Here is a 6,761-nt window from a genome sequence, read left to right as displayed (position 1 = left end):
AACACAGTGAATTATGTTTGATCAAACAAAAGAATAGTAAATATGGAAACAATGATCGCTCCTGTGGCTTGTACAGCACCTCTCATCAGTTATAATACAATAACCTCTGCATAGATTATGGTGGAGACATTTTTCTTTTTTCCTATGATTACAGACATGTGCAGGAACAACCAACATTAATTACAGCACGCTAGACCACACACAACCTAAAAGATACACTTTCACATTTGAGTTTATAAAAAAAATACAAAAAGCGCCTCTTTTATTAGGTGTTGATTATAACACAGGCAGCATATACAGATATTTTAAACACTTTCAATAGTGTTTTAGGACAATTCAAAGGGTTTTCTTTAAAATGATATAAAATGTTTGCATTTACACCTCTGCATGTGGATTTGGGAAGCTTTTAAATTTGGGTAGGCAAAATCCAGGTGGAAATCCCCAAATAGCAGCAGAGTTTAACTGGTGAGAGGTGACATCAATCATTTTTCCCTTTGCAATGTAAATTTACACATTTACAAATAACGTTTAAGCCAGTTTACACTGACATCTACATTCTACCTCACTGCTGTCAACGTTTATAACTAGGCATTTAATGGTATATATAATCTTACATTTCCCTTCAGAATGATGCATGTTTATGGCTATTTACATTATTATGAAATCAGTGGCATGAAATGACCTTAAAATCACAGTGTTATCGCCTAATTTCTGTGACACTATATATTGCACAACAAACATTCCTTATCATTAATCTTTTGACAGCACTTTTAGGTAATATGCAAATGTATATATCATTTATACATTACAGTGTGTAAAGTAACATTTTCTTTCTGTCTTTTAGCAGATAAATTATATGAGAATTACTTTGTTTACCAAGCAAGTGGATCTAATTGGATTTGCATTAAAAGCCTTAAATAAGTTTAAAAGTTCTTATTTTTTTAAAAAGGTTTTTATCTTCTACAAAATTCTGCACAGAAATGGCGAAAATCAGTGCAGAGTTTCACCATAACGGAGTGAAAGTATACTGTGTCCATGTGTAGTTGAAGCCTGTGGTCTACATGTACCGTCAACAGAAGTATTTACTGAATACAGTCACAGTACAAATAAAACAAAACATAAAAACTGCTATACTGCATCCTCTTTTCTGTTTTGCTCTGGCCAAGCAGTGGGGGAAATGTCACCTTGCATGGCAAATTCAAACTGATGATACCCAGCTATACCTCTCTTTTCACCCTGATGATCCCTCGGTTATGGCTCGCATCTCAGCCTGCCTGTCAGACATTTCACACTGGATGATAAGATCATCATCTTCAGCTGAACCTCACGAAAATGGAAATGCTTGTAGTTTCCGCCAATTTGACTCTACATCACAACTTTTCAATCCAGATGGACGGGGCAACCATTACTGCATCCAAAATGGTGAAAAGCCTTGGAGTAACGATTGATGACCAACTAAACTTCTCTGAGCACATTTCTAGAACTGCTCGATCTTGCAGATTCATACTCTACAACATCAGAAAGATCCGACCCTTCCTATCTGAACATGCAGCTCAACTCCTTGTTCAAGCTCTTGTTCTCTCCAGACTGGACTATTGCAACTCTCTACTAGCCGGGCTTCCAGCTAACTCTATCAAACCTCTTCAGGTGCTTCAGAACGCAGCAGCACGAGTGGTCTTTAATGAAGCTAAAAGAGCACATGTCACTCCGCTGCTCATCCGTTTGCACTGGCTGCCAGTTGCTGCTCGCATCAAATTCAAAGCTCTGATGTTTGCTTACAAAGCGACTTCTGGCTTTGCTCCTTCTTATCTGCTCTCACTTCTGCAGATGTATGTGCCTCCAGAAACTTGCGTTCTGTGAATGAACGTCGCCTCGTGGTTCCATCCCAAAGAGGGAAGAAATCACTTTCCCGAACTCTCGCGCTCAATCTGCCCAGTTGGTGGAATGAACTCCCTAACTGCATCAGAACGGCAGAGTCACTCGCTGTCTTCAAGAAACCACTAAAAACTCAACTATTTAGTCTCCACTTCCCTTCCTAATCTGCAATTGCCTCTCTGGATATATCACTAACTGTACTACAATAAATAAATAAATACATTTACTAATACTTTCCTTCTTAGACTTTACACACCTGAAACTCGCCTACAGCACTTCTTCATTGTTGCTCTTATAGTTGTGTAAATTGCTTCCTTGTCCTCATTTGTAAGTCGCTTTGGATAAAAGCGTCTGCTGAATGACTAAATGTAGATGTAAATCCAGCCATGAAAAGCATCAACTGCTATAGCTTGGAGAAGGGGTATCCTGTGTGGATTTCGGTCATACACTTTCCATCCCCATGCAGAAAAAAAAAATCTCAACAGGATTGATGAATGGAGAATATGGAGGGAGATAAACAACTAAACGATATGGGTGGGCAGTGAACCGGTTATGAACCAGATGAGCTCTGATTTCTGAATTGCAATTCTGTGTGACAGGTGTTTACTCATGTGATGAGTTAGTATGCTAAGTAGGGCAACTGACTTTATAATTTTGACAGACAGTGTGTTCCTTGTGAAAATAAGAGATTTTCTGCATGAAAATTGTGCCAAATGCAGAGGACTGTGTGTCGTGTTTTGAAAAAAGTGTGTTTTAAACCTGCAACTTGAGTGTAAAGCAGGAATTGTGCTGTAGTTTAGCAGAATTGGTTCAGGGGGTTGGTGCATCAGTTACATGTTGTTGTCATTGTGTCTGAAGTACAAGTCATTGTGTGTAAACAACCAAGAATAACTGTATTTTTAATTTTTAAATTAACGTTAATTTCAGTGCATGGGCTAGTTTAACTGGATTGAGTTCACAGTGACACCAGAACTTTGGCAATAAATAGATGAACTGCAGCTTGTGGATTTTATAACATCTTTTTTTGTAAAAATGTGTTTGATGCAAACCCCAAAAGATATCATCTCAATCTCAAATAATGAATTATTTTCAATAACTCATAAGCATTCACATGGTTTTGTCAGTTTTTAAACACTTAGTGTCCATCATTTAATGTAAATTCTGCTGCAAATGTTTAGTTTTGACTTGTTTCTAAGCAAAATATTTTTTAAAAATCTAAATAAAAAAACATTTTTAGACATTTCTCGTGTTTTCTGAAATAATGAGTCAAAAATAAGTGAGTTTTTCCTTAAAACAAGCAAAATGATCTTGTTTTTGCTTTGAAATAAGATTATTTTGCCTCCTCTTATTGTCAGATTATTCTGCTTGGTTTAAGGAAAAGCTCACTTCATTTTGACTCATTATTTTGGAAAACAAAACAACATGTTGCTCGTCTACAAACTGCTTCTTGATTTAGGAGATTTTAGACATTTGGACTAGAATCAAGACAAAAACTATGACATTAATAAATATATTTAAAGCAGACATATTATGCAGAAATCACTTCTGTAAGGAGTTTATGTCATGGGATTATTAATGAGCACAGAGAGTCGGGAGCTCAGTTTAACGTCTCATCTGAAAGACGGCGCTCACTGACAGTATAGAGTCCCCGTCACTACACTGGAGCATTACGACTCACACAGACCACAGGTTGAGCTCCCCCTGCTGGCCACACTAACACCACTGCCAACAGCATCCTACTGTTCCCATGTGGTCTCCCATCCAGATACTGACCAGACTCAGCCCTGCTTAGCTTCAGTGAGTAACCGCTCTTACGCCCGATTCACACGGGGCTGCAGCGTCAATGCTTGACAGTGGGCGTGTCTGAAGTTCAGGCTGACGCGATTGTCATAGCAGCGTCAGCCAATGAAATTAGTCAACAATCAGCTACTGTCTGAGCTGGTGAATTTGCATACAGCGATCCGATTGGCTAACTCTTCCGTCGGTGCTTGAAAAGTTGAGAAAGTCCCACCTTCTGCAGCGAGCAACGGCAGTGAAGCGACGCATACGGATCCACAATGCAGTTCAGCAACGTCTGATGTCACACATTCAAAGTGAATGGGAAGCGTTAACGCTGACCCCCCGTGTGAATGGGGCGTTGGACTGCAGGGTGATATGGCCAGCCTCTAATGCTCAACATGAATCAGTTGTATTTATTGTAATCAGACTTGATGAATGAAACAATTTGATTGACTTTCTCTCTTTGTAGGTGTCATCAGAGTTTTGATTTTGATGACACTTGTGCCCATCTCCCCATCTCATTAGCATAAACAGCAGCCCTGAGTGAGAAGCAGTCGTCTGTTCATTAGCCATTAGAGTGTTTGAGCTGCTGAAGATAATGTCAGCATAGACTCAGACGATTATAAATGTGGAGTTCTAGATGAACAGAGACAGGAGCGACAGCACATGAACACACACTCACACTGAAGCACACATGCACACCTGACCAGCACTCACAACACACACACTGCTGTTTCACATCTGTCGCTATGCTTATGCATCTGTAGCTCCGCCCTCTTCTGAAAAGAGCACAATCTCATTTGCATTTAAAGCGACAGTCACCAAAACTCCACAGTTAGGATCAAAGCCTGAAAGGGTCAGTTTCAAAGAGCTGATGAACATTATCTGTGTTCCAGTTCTCAGATCAAACTCAAACTCAAACACACACCCTCTAGAGACTCTCTTATTTTACACCTTGTATAAAGTGGCATAATAGCTCTCCTTTAATGGTTTGTTGAGCAGCGCCTGTTGGCTTGTGTGCATTACGAATGTGTGTGTGTGTGTGATGAATTGCTGTTGTCTGTGTGGATAAAAGCGTGTGGGATGCAGCGCTGCAGTTTCCTTCATGATCTCGGGGTTTGTTTTGACTCGCAGTAAGAGCGCGAGCAGATAAAGCGGCTCTGAATGAAAGCGCGACAGAAGAGTGTGTTTTCTGATTGGTATCTCCAGCTGAGCTCATAAATCAGGAGAGGCGAGGCTGGAAAACCGCATTGATTAGGATGTAGAGCTGATGCATTACGACACGCTGTAGGAGAGAGAGAGAGAGAGAGAGAGAGAGAGAGAGAAGGACAGAATCTGGAGCCATGCGGACCAGTTATTTATTTATTTGACTGGTTTTCCATGTACTAAATGTTGCATCTTCAGTGGTGAAGTACTGGAATATTTATTTATTTATTTATTTATATATTTTCTATGCACTAAATGTCTCGTCTTCAATGGTGAAGTACTGGAATATTATTTACATTATAAATTATTATTATTATTGTTATTATTATTATTATTATTATTTATTTATTTAGATTTTTTCTATGTACTAAATGTCTCGTCTTCAATAGTGATTAACTAATTATTTTTTTTCTATGCACTGAATGTCTCGTCTTCAGTGGTGAAGTACTGAAATATTATTTACATTATAAATTATTATTATTATTATTATTATTTATTTATTTATTTAGATTTTTTCTATGTACTAAATGTCTCATCTTCAATGGTGAAGTACTGGAATATTATTTATATTATAAATTATTATTATTATTTATTTGTTTATTTATTTGTTTATTTATTTATACTTTTTCTATGCACTAAATGTCTCCTCTTCAATGGTGAAGTACTGGAATATTATTTATATTATAAATTATTATAATTATTATTTTTATTTATTTATTTATTTATTTATTTATTTATATTTTTTCTATACACTAAATGTCTCGTCTTCAATGTCGAAGTACTGGAATATTATTTATATTAAAAATTATTATTATTATTATTTATTTATTTATTTATTTTTTCTATGCACTAAATGTCTCGTCTTCAATGGTGAAGTACTGGAATATTATTTATATTATAAATTATTATTATTATTTTTATTTATTTATTTATTTATTTATTTATTATTTATATTTTTTCTATGTACTAAATGTCTCATCTTCAATGGTGAAGTACTGGAATATTATTTATATTATAAATTATTATTATTAATTATTTATTTATTTATTTATTTTCATGTACTAAATGCGCTTTCTATGGAGAATTGCTAGAATATGATGAACACAACGATTAACTCTCCTCATCCAGTTACAGTCAGAGTCTTTTTGGCCGCATTTAATATTCATTTATTCATTCATTTTTTTTCAGCTTAGTCCCTTTATTAATCTGGGGTCACCACAGCGGAATGAACCACCAACTTATCCAGCATATGTTTTACACAGCGGGTGCCCTTCCAGCTTCAACCCATCACTGGGAAACATCCATATTCACACACACACTCATACACTACGGCCAGTTTAGTTGATCAGTTCCCCTATAGCGCATGTGTTTGGACTGTGGGGGAAACCGGAGCACCCGGAGGAAACCCACGCCAGCACGGGGAGAACATGCAAACTCCACACAGAAATACCAACTGACCCAGCCGAGACTCGAACCAGCGACCTTTATTAATAGAAAACACAACCCCAAACACTCCTCATCCAGTCTTTTTGGCAGCATTAATATTCCTTCATAATAAACTGCAGGATGAAATTATCACTATTACAGAAGTCTGTCAATAATCTCCTATAGTCTTGTTTTAGCTCTTGTGCATTCATTAAAAGTTACACACATGCACCAACATGACAAAATGCGTTTGCCTAAAAACTGCTTCATTAATGTCATATTATTTTGTAGATTTATTTAGAAATGCAATGTATTTTAAAATATAGATACATATAAATGTATTTTCCTTTAGCTTAGCCCTCACGGAAATATATATAAACATATGTTTTAATATAGGTTTTGATATAGGTTTTAAAAATATGTGACATACAGTGCATCCGTAAAGTATTGATTGTGCTTGACTTTTTCCACATTTG

At 36.7% G+C, this 6,761-nt stretch overlaps 1 protein-coding gene across 1 annotated transcript in view; it reads left to right on the top strand.

Annotated features, from left to right (window-relative positions):
- The window catches only part of sh3rf3 (SH3 domain containing ring finger 3), a gene marked incomplete at its 3' end in the record, with an annotated part of 122,916 nt that overhangs the window by 92,805 nt on the left and 23,350 nt on the right, over positions 1-6,761 (top strand).

Source organism: Danio rerio, chromosome 9, assembly GCF_052040795.2.
Source record: "Danio rerio strain M-AB ecotype USA chromosome 9, GRCz13ab, whole genome shotgun sequence".
Classification (NCBI taxonomy): domain Eukaryota; kingdom Metazoa; phylum Chordata; class Actinopteri; order Cypriniformes; family Danionidae; genus Danio; species Danio rerio.
The sequence above is the reverse complement of the archived record's forward strand: the minus strand, read 5'-3'. Positions and strand labels throughout refer to the sequence as shown.